Source organism: Ceratosolen solmsi, unplaced genomic scaffold (assembly GCF_000503995.2).
Source record: "Ceratosolen solmsi marchali unplaced genomic scaffold, CerSol_1.0 scaffold9, whole genome shotgun sequence".
NCBI lineage: Eukaryota > Metazoa > Arthropoda > Insecta > Hymenoptera > Agaonidae > Ceratosolen > Ceratosolen solmsi.
In genome coordinates, this window is record NW_011948452.1 from 604,356 (window position 1) to 616,439 (window position 12,084).

A 12,084-nucleotide genomic window follows, 5' to 3' on the forward strand; every position below is an offset into this window, starting at 1 on the left:
TATATTATTGAAAAATTGTATATTTGATTTATTGCTAATTTATTGCTAAAAATTATTATATAGATCTTAGATATTTATTTTATAAAATAATTGGCAGTATTTAGAACATATTACTTTAAATATTTTAATCTTATATTTTGAAAAATTTTTGTTGATTCTATGAAATTATAAAAAAAAACGTCATAAAATAATTACAGCAAACATAAATAATATTATTTTATTTCTTATTTAAAAGAGATTACAATAATATAATTTTGTAGTTAAAAAAATTAATTAATCTTTAAATCTAAAAAATCTTTTAAAAGCCATTCCTGTTAATACTTATTTCTATTTTCAGTATATATACAATTTAAAAATAAAACAATATTCTTAAAGATTTAAATCTTACAAAATTGTATTGAATTTGCTGATACTTTATTATAACATATTTTAAATTTATCAAATTAGGAAAAAATAATTTCTTGTGAACAAATATTTTAAAAAATATCTTAAATATATTAAAATAAGCAATTGTGTTTTAACACCTTTCACTTATCCATTTAATCGTATATTTATATTTAAAAATTAAATATGCATTTTTTATTGGTTTAAAAATTCAATAACAAGATTGAAGTTTGCATTTCATTAATATTGTCTTCTGAGGACAATTTTGTTTTCTTAGTGAGAAATATTTTAATAACGCTAAATTAGTGGACACTTTTCTTCGGATTGATACACTAACTACAGATCACTGGTCAATAAATTATGAACGAGTTCACTCACCCTCGTTATCTTTGCTCCATATATTTTATACCTGGGATACTTGCACCGAGAAATACAAGTGTATACCGATGGTAAGAAAATGAAAGCAAGCATGCATCCTATAGAACAGAGATAAATGAAGATAGATGAGAGAAAATGTATACGTGTATATTATCGAATTGAATGTAACTTGAATTTAAAACAAATAAATAATGATAACGCACTTTTATTTAAACGTACTCTTGAATCTAGTTATTGATTCTCTATACTATTGATATTTATTGTACATATGCAGAAGAAGTCAGTCAAGAAATGTAAGAAAATTATTTATACTCGGTGTATTGTGATTTTATTGGATTTATTGAACTAACTGCATTATTATTATATTAATTACTATATTCATAATTAATACAATATTAATTATCATAATTATAATTAATTAATTTAACTATGCTAATCGTATACAAAACCGAAAAACCGTCCAAAAAATTGAATTAATTTTATTTTTTCATTTGACGAGGGCAGATGTATATCATACTAAGAGGGATAAAAAAATAAAGATTTCATAAGATTAATAGAACATATTATGTATTTATTCTCCATATTAAATTAACGTAATTCTCATAGCCTTTCCTTCTCATTTACGTACGCATTTTTTAATACATAAATACAAAATTATGCTATTTTCCTGTCAATAGGCTTTGCCGCTCTGCAATTAATGTATTCCAGGATATAACTCAGCATCCCCTACCACGTGCCCCGCCACTATCTCGCTCATATAAAATCTCTTTTAAATTCTATAATATTTGACATCCAAGTCAAATATTTAATGCCACTTATAACATATCTTATTTTGATTCAGCTCTTCTCCCCCGTAAATTAAAAAAAAGTTACATTCTGATTTTCTTCTTGTTATAAAAATTAAAAATGTCTAGATGATATTATTGCTATTTCTATTATATCCTTTATTGACGGTTTTTTCAATGCTGTACTGTTATGAATCGATCTCGAGCTTGAAATATATTGGTTTGTCTATTTTTTCTATATTATTTTATTTTTATGCAAAGATATCTTCAATCATTGTTCCAAAATTATTCATTGAGCACAAATATCTATAAATAATGTAGTATTAATAATCTACGGTCCTCTGTTCCCGAAAGGTCAATACATCGTATGTTACTAAGAAATATTATTTATTGGATAAATTAAATTCATCAAAGTTACTATCTAAAATAAATAATTAAAAAATTATATTTTAAACCAGAGGGATATGTTTCTATGACTAACCTATAGTCACAAAAATAGTTTTTTATTTAAAATTCATTAAATTAAAATCTGCTTAAAATTATTATAAAATATGTTTTTATAATTTATTATAATTTATTTATAATATATAATATATAATATATAAAATAATATATAAAAATTTATTATAAAATATAAAAAATAAATTTATTATAAAACCTTTAATCTATATCCCATTAGATTTCAAAATTATGTATTTTTGTAAATCACTAACAAAATAGATTTTTTACTTACAACTGTTCAAAATTTAAATTATTATTATTATTTCTTCGAAAGTCCGCGAGTGTATTTATTTCCACCCACATTGCAATAATAAACCAAATTTTTAATTTAATTTATCATGTGTATCTTGAAATTTATCGAATTAATTTAAATTACATAAGAGCAACTTAAAGTAATTTATAGTTCCTTTTAAATATAATGAATAATATCAGTTTTCCATATTTTTCGATTCATGAAATTACATTTGTTACATTTGAAATGTACTCGTTATTTTCTGTCATATTCTTGTTTTAAATATAGATACTGTTCATAAGAATGCGCATAGTTATGGATAGGTTCTCTATATATTATTTATAGATATAAGAATCATAAAAAGTATCTTTAGTAGATCACAACATAAATACAGAAATACAGTTTTTATAATAACAATCTACCAGTAGTTGCACTAAGTTGTAATATACAGTGATTCATTAAATTAACTCTTGATACTTTAAATAAATTATGTATATTTAAATTGAATTTCATAGAGAAATAAACAATTGATATGTTAATATGTTAGAATTTTATTTATTCCTTGAAACTGAAAAATTGTAAATATTGATACACTTTTTATTATATTTAATTTATTAGTTATGATGAACTTTCATATAATTTTAAGTATAGTCATTTTTAATATAATATTTAAAATAAAAACATGATATATCATTTATATAGTATCATAATTAAATTTATTAAAAAAATATACTTTTTATAGTTGAAAAGATACTTTTTTTTTATTAACATAATTAATAGAGCGATACATTTATTATGAATTCTTCTATTTGTAGATTTTAAAGTTAATTTGTTTATATCATGAAATTCACAAATAATAGTTTTATTTCATTTTTGCATTTCGATTCTCACTTGTTTTGGAAATATCTGTCAATAAATCATGATGGTTTGGGAAATTACAATGGTCATCATGTATAATTACTTGCAATGACTTGCAACAACTACCTAAACTTGTAACTTTTTATCGGAGCTGTCGACATCGATGTTGCCATTGCATATATAGGCACTCATGCTTTATATTTCGTGTTCGCACTTGATTGTTTCTTTACCTACTTTCTTCGTTACGACAAAGGCGGGCGCTCCGTTTATGTAAAATTTAAGGTCAACGACTTCTACTTGCCATACTTAACCTCTACTATATCCACGGTCTTTTGAATTCTTGACTCTTTTACTTCCTCTACCTCACTTCGCTTTCGACCTCCTATGCATACACACACTGTTTTTTGTGTACATTAACTTCCTGTTTAATGTGTGAGATCTAGTATTGACCCCTATACATTACACCAATGGAACGGACGTAGCTGCCTACCTTCATATCCTTTACTCATTATACGCTTCTCCCTGGAGTTTACACAAATGCTTATACGAGGTTACTTAACTATCTACAGCCGTTCCGATGATGAAATCCCTTTATTTATCGCGTTACTTCCATGCCCTTTCATCTACTTCACTTATATTTAATGCGGTACAAGATGAAAAAGTACAGACTTTAAAAACTTTTTGTAATACAATTTCATTGCAATACTTTAAATAAACAAATTAATATTTGTAAACTGATTCAATGCTTTGGTTAACGTTAAAATCGCTTTAAAATGACATAATTTGATTTTATTCTTTTTAACATGTTTAAAATAGAGTCTGTAATTAAGAAACTTTTTCTTTAAAGAAGTCAAAGTTTAAATCAAAGATTAATTATTAAAATAGTGAATCATTTTTAATCTGATACTCTTTAAATGAATTGATCTAAAACAATTTTTATATGTTAAATATTTATTAACGTAATTTTATGATAATACTTTTAATAATTAAGAATATTTTTAATATTTTGTGTAATAATGCTATGTTGTCCATTTAATAGCATCTAAACTTTAAAAAGCATTTTAGATATAAATTGTGTATTCCAAATAAGCAAATATATGTAATACCCATATAATTTTCATGCTTCTTTTCGTCAGCTTCTCAGGACACACAAAAGCGATAGATAAAACATTTCAGCTACGCTAAGTATTTGCTTAGCATTTATACATACTTATACTATCAGTCGGTATGAATCTAAAAAAACGAAATTATTAAAAATTGAGATATGACGCGATCATTAACAATATATACGTTACATGTAACCGAATAACTAAAGTGACATGTGGGGCTTTTTTCTTATGCTTTTATACTTAAAAATTGAAGGATTTTTCTGGATATATTTTTGGCTCTTGTATGCCAATCTAAATAATGTATACCTGCAATGACGATATTATTGATTATAAAAGTATATAATTTATATATTTATGAGAATAATTACGAGCGTTTTCAAGAATATAATTCATATTCTTTTACGAATAAGTTGTACATTTTATGATAATCTATGTCTATAATCTACTTTAATCCATTTTAATCCAGATGCACATTCTTACAATAAATATTCTATTAAAAGTACAATTGAAAATTCTCTGCTCTAATTTGTTTGTATTTAAATTACAATTTATTATTACAGCATTGACTGAGAATTCAGTTTATAAATGGAAATAAGTATTCAACTGGATGAGATTTTACCGTAGCGAAACAAATCTATTTATGTAAGCCACAACTTTCAATAGTAGTAGTTTAATGCTACAAAACTTACAAAGAAAAACAAGATATAAATATTTCTCAATTTTCCAAGTAAATTGAAAACTACGTGTCGTTGTGCAACTACTTCATGAAAAATCTTGGATACAATGTATAAGATCTATTTACTGACACTTAGCTGCTCTCTATTTGAACTGATCATTGCAAATTACTCATTGCCAACTATTTTCAAGAAAATTTATTAATTTATTTTATAATTAAATTTAATATTATGCAATGCAATGAATTACTTAAATATTTATACTATAATTATGCAACTATTTAACATTCCAAATTATTCATAAATCACATTTCGTATTCAAATTTTCAATTATTTCAATGATGTGTATATTTTTTAATTATTCTCAAAATTACATAAAAGTTTCATATACTTATAATATTACAAGCCTAATCAATATTGTTCACTAAATATATAACGTTTTCATAGCAAATTATTATATTAAATTTTTTAAAATATTTCATGATTTCAAATGAACCATTATTTTAAAGCAAATAAAGTATTAAAAAATGAATGATTTGTATTTAATGAAATTTTTTCAACATATAAATTGTTTTTTAATTTTTACAGATATTAATAAACAAATATTTAATATGCTAAAGCGATAAAAAAATTGAAAATAATTTTCAATGATCCCTTTATTGATCGTTTGAAGTGTGATCATGAATATTTCAAAGATAAGAAAGTTTTATATCGCACACTTCTAATTGTGTTCAATATAAAATTTTTTATTCGTTATTTTAGAAAAATTATATTTTATACTATCATGTAATTCAATGCCTCAGTCTTTTGTTAGCGAAATATTTTAGAAGAATTACTCGACTATTTGCTTGGACAGACAATGAACTACGTGAAGGTTTAAATATATTAATCATTAGCAACTCAATAAAAATTTGAAAGCTCGTAATTTTTACTATTCATATATATTTTTCAATAATATCAATCTTTGATAAAAACGTTTTATATGTAACATTATATGATTATATTATCTCTTTATAACATTATATTATCCTTAACATAACATTCGAAGTTTTTTTCTTAATGAAAATGTGAATTTTAATATTTAGGTGAAATGCTAATTCAATAAAGAGCACAATAGATCTTGAAATAATTTATATAAATATGATTATTTTTTTAATTATTATATCTATATATTTATGTATATCCTTATATTTCGAATATTTATTATGGTTGGATATAATACAGATTTTTCTACATTCTTTTTTATTTTTTTTTATATTTATTACTCTGTCATATATATTTACTTACTATAAATCATTGAAACAGATTCTTTATAACTGCTTTTTAATTATCGGAATAAAAACAATGTTTGTTCTAAAAGATATAATTCTTTGTATGCCAGAATAAGCTACACGAATTTACCTAAATATAGTTTAAAACGTAATTACTATCTAAAAACTATTTAAAAATTAACGTTAATTAGTTAAATTATATTTGAGTGAATTAACAAATATTTGCGATATTTTAATGATATATGCATAACCATAGCAGAAAGTGAATGTACATAACAAATATGTTGCGTTTTACTAAGATTCTACAATACAATTCATTATATTCCTGAAGTTATAAATTTGATATCTTGTTTTTTCAAGTTTTTTTCAAATCTTCTCTACATACACGCATGCATGCAACGCGCGTATCATAGTTATGAAAGAAACATAGATCTCTTTCTTTCTATTCCTAATTTAAACGAATATCAAAATCTTGTTTCTTATTAATACTTCTTTTCTTTACGAAGAAAAAAGTAAAATTTCTTTATTTCGTTTTTAGTATTAAAGATGATATAAGAAAAAAATTTATTGCAATGTCAAATCATTGAATTGAAAAGCGTGCAAACAAACACCGAAATCAGACAAATGCTTAAATATAATTAACGTACACTAATGGGCTCATTTTCCCTATAGCGATAAGTGTTTTAATTTCTGTGTACTACAGACCTGCTTGATACTGATCCCATTATTTGCGTCTTTTATTGTTCTATATATAATATAGAATATACAGCCTTTATATTTTATCTAATATCAAGTCGATAGATATCGTTATTAACTATTTATTTTAAATTAATAGGTGGGAGATTCGGTTATAAGACAAAAAGAGAAATATGAGGCAGATATTAAAATGATCATTTCACTTGTAAAAAGTACATTTATTTATTTCTGAAATAATCAAATTTGAAAAAATATTTTTTTATTATAATATTTATCAGTTTATTAAAAGAAGTTGTAACTATTATATACAATTCATCAAAATAGAAAAGTAAAATATCATAATTATATCAATAATGAAAATAAAAATTTCTTTATTTTATTATCTATAATTAAAAATGTAATATTAAAATTATAATTCTATTGATTATTTTAAATAGATGCTTCACTTAATTGAGAAACTGTACTTGTCAATCATGACTTTAAAATTTATAATAGATTTTCATTTTGAATGTAATTGTAGCCTATATTCTTAAATAAAATTCTATTCTGAATAATTAATATTTGTTTCCGAAGTATTTAGTGTAAAAATAAAATCTACGTTCTTGTATATTGACATTTTACGAAAATAATAAAGATTAATATATTTTTTCTTTAATACATGCATATTTTTGATAGAAAGTAGAATTATATTGTATGTATTAATAATATATTAAAAAATATTTAATAAAATTATATCTATACTTTCTACAGATTTTATAAATTTTTGTATCAATATTATTATTATTTAAATATTATTTTATCTAAATTAAGTAAATTTGTATATTTTCTATTTAGTATATAAACTATAGAACAAATATATTTGTTTATTTACATAATCTTAAAAAGATTAAAATATTCTTTACAATACAATCACAAAGACAAATAGCAAAATCATAGCATAGAATTTTATCTTTTTTGTTTGAATAATAAAATTTATTTAAAGAAGTCGAGTTTATAATTATACTAGTAACTATCAACATTAGATTTAAATATTAATGACAAAATTTTAATATTTTTAAGTAATTTTGTTAATAGATTTACTTCGTTAATTCATGACCGTTTTATGCAATTTTCTCTTGTAATCTTTATGAAACATCGAACTTTGTCTTATATTAAACTAATGTAAATAATTAAGTAAAGAGAGAGCATCATAATCCGTTAAAGTATTGTTAGTTACGTTAATTAAATTCCATACTAATAATAGTTAAGTAAATTCCATATAATCTTTAATATAGTTTTAATATAATTTTAATATAATTGACTGTCTAGTTGTTTACGACAAAACGTGTTTAAATAGCTGGTGAGGCAAATATCGTTAATAAGTTCAAGCTGATTTTCCGTTGAAGTTAGTTTAACCGCACAATGAATGAATTTTAGATCAATACATATTTTACTTTTTATTTTACTTTAATGTTTTTTCACGTTTTACTTTAATTCAATTTGGTCTAGTACCTTCAAGATATTTACGCATTGTTAAGACTTTATTTTAACAGGATGGCCTTAATAATGTTTGTCTTTCCTGTTTTTTAATTGTTTGTCATCAAATCTTCATTCATATTGTGTTCACTCGCGTAAAAATTACTTATTTCCTTACTGCACCAACCTTTCATTGAAAAGAATAACTTATATGTTAGGTGAGTATTTTTCATCTACAATTATATCTCGCTTAGTCTTTCTCCATATAACCATTTGACCAATAAAAGAATCACTATCCCAGTGAACTTGTGAAGTACTAGTCGTGAAAAGCAACTATGGATATCTTCTAAATTAATTTGAAAAAATGCGACGTGGTTATCATTATTATTAGTAATGAAACCATATGTTCACATTCTTGTTGTTGCCTTTCTTTCTTTCTTTCTTTCTTTCTTTCTTTCTTTAGCCCCTTGTAACGTCATATAAATTTATACCAAGGACGAAAAGATTTTCTGAAAAAGCTAAAAGTACTTGAATTTTTACTTGGTTATCAGTTCCTATTACACGGCTCTACCGGTGTTGCAGAACTCCAGAGTTTATTATCATTGTAGATATTGTGATTACAGTTTTTTTTACGATCTGCATCATTTATAAATTAACACTTCATATGACTAAAACATGCTTTCACACAGTGTATGATGTTTTTATTTTTATTTATTAATAAAGCAATACTCTATTTTGATATATCGTACTATAATAAATATTTAATTTCAATTAGTTTTGGTATTACATATATTTATTTCAGATTATTACATTAACATAAATTAATATTACTTTACTCTTACAAATTAAATTTTTTTATAATATATATATATATTCAAATGTTAGTATGTAATATTGGACTTAACAGTTATAATATTTTCATGCTATAACGATTTTCATAAATATATTTTACATATATTTTTTTTTTATTCAAAGATAAAATTATTATTTTCAAAAACTAGTTACATTAACTTCAGTATAAGGTAGTTTACTTAAATTTTAAATTTATAATATCAATAAAGTCAATTTAATAAATATTAATGAAATAATATTGAAAATAAATCAATTATAATCAAGTAGAGTTAAAAGTATTAGCTCACTGCAAGCATGGGTTCTTTTTAGTGTTAAATTTGATTGAAATAATTCTATAATTTTCCGACATATAGACCTATAAATTCATTCTTTAAAAGATTGTATAATTATTAAGTTTAATTATATTCTTACCTTTCGTTTGGAAATGAAAAAAAAAATGAAAGAACAATGATAAACTGTGGATAAAAATCATCCCACGATAAAAAACGATCTTGTTCTCGTTACTCTTTCCATTTTTATCGGAGCGCCAGTTGTTAAAAAAGCAGTAAGATGAAAAGGGAGGGTGAATAGTAACAGCCATCGCGAACCGTGAGTCAACAAGTGGGTTGATGTTTTTCGCACGTATAGTAGTCGCACAAACAAGCGCAGGTCGCAAAATAGAAAGGCACAAGATTCAGCTCATTGCAACCACACTCGCAAAAGCGCCTTCCGCCTTCCGCCTTCCCCATCCGCTGTAAAAATCCGAGGGGTTGTTGTCATTGTTATCTGCGACCTATGTCAGTGATAGGTCGGAAGGGAGAAGGAAGATCCAAGTGTGGGTAGATACTAAAATTGATGTGAGATAGATATGGGATCCAACTGAATATTCAAGAAAAGAAATTACACGGAGAATAATAAAATCAATTACCTTACTTCCAATAGATACAATCGTAAACAATTTTATTCGGCTATTAATTTTTCGGACACTTATAAATAATAACATAGATTTTGGACGAGAAATATAAAATAAACCTGTAAAGTGAGCGTCAAAAATATAGAAGATATATAAGAAAGAATATGAAAAAAAAACTGTAAAGAAATTGATTTTGCGAAAATAAAGATAATCAAAGCAACAATTTTAGTTTTAAAAGAAATTCTCGTCGGCATTGAGGCAAAAAATAAAGAGAAGGTACGATTCGGAGTAAACTTGTGGGAAGGAATAAAAAGAGAACATTAGAGAGAACATTATGATGTAGAATAGTATATGTTTGAATGAGAGATTACCTAGTAAGACGGAAGAAGCAGGGCGAAAGGGAGTTTCTCCTGTTATTGCGGCGTGAGGGGAGTAGTAGCAGTAGCAATAGCAGTAGCAGCAACAGCAGCGAAAAGTCGAGGCGAATCCGAAAGTGGGAGCAAAAGATATAGTTTGGAGGTAGGGATAGGACGCTCATTGAGTTAAAAGGAGAGGGAATGCCGCGTAAACTCGCGAGAGCAGAGAGGAGAAGACGAGCGGCGCGCGGCTTAAGAGGGAGTGCGAGTATAATAATGGTTAGCGCGGGGTATAGGGAGGGGCGCATCGCTCCCCTCGTAACGCTTCAGTCGAGTCGTGTTCATCTAACAGGTCGGGGTGAATTGTCGCTCCGATTATTATATTTTGGGCAGTGCTTGCCTGTCTGTATTGAAAAAGAACTACTACTTCACACTGAGTTTCATCTGTTTTCAAGTGCACGTCAATAGTATTTTCCTTTTATTAGTATCTACGCTGTGTAATTTCTCTAACCTTCAAATTCTATATATTTGAAGCTAGCATAAAACTATACAAAAAAAAGAAGGGCTAATAAAATCTTGTAGAACAGAGAAGAGCTCTACACCGGAAGTTTCCTTGTAAAAATTAAAAAAAGGCCGAATCCACGAGTAATAATTGGAGGTGCTGCGGCGTGTTTTGATTACCTTCGCTTTTAGATACTTCTACCATCCTACCCCTTCCTCGAAGCGCGTTGGTCCACTAGTTTGAAGAAGTACGTGTATGTCGGATAATAATGAGATTGGAGGGTCAGGGTTACCACACATGGTGAACCCCAAAAATTCTGCTACTAGTATTCGGCCTACGGGAACTCAGAGCGCGGCGTCATGAGATGACAAGGGCTGCGTCACTAAAACCGACTCTTTGACGATGGTGGTCATTTGATAATAACTGTACTACCCGCCAACAAGGACGAGGACAAGTGCAAAGTGGTGAGGACAAACAACGGTTGCACGTGGATCATGCAACCGGGTACGATAATGTGCGACGTTGATAACGCAGAGAAACTCCTGATCAATAACAACAACCTCAATAACAACGGTTCACCCGGTGCTGACATTATATTCCAGATGGAGAACGAGGGTCTTACGCAAATTGGTCATGTCTTTCACTCAGCCTATCAGTCCATTGTTGGTAGTCAACCTCAGGTACGCAAGTAAATATTGCACCCTTGCGCATTGACAGATGATTAGGAATTGAACTTCGACTGAACTATATTATGTATCCGCAACGTTCATTCACGAATCATATTCAGCTTTTAGGTTAGGATTTCACCTATTTTCTGTCTATATGAGGCTATTTTTCTCGGATTATGCGCACATTTTCAAATATGTAAAGCTATTCATTTAATGGTACTAACCCAATACAGAAATTATACTTTGATTTGCTAGATTCCTAGTTATAAAATTATTTTTATTTAATGCTATTGAACTGAATAAATTTTTATTATTTATTCTTTGTATGATAATTAATATTTTTCATTGAAAAACTAAAGTTATCGAATGAGTGTTTACAAAATGATTAACTTTTATTTTATAACTGCGATTTTACCGTTATAAGTACACAACGGCAAAGTTATTTTATTTTAGTTTCTGTATGTCTTCGAT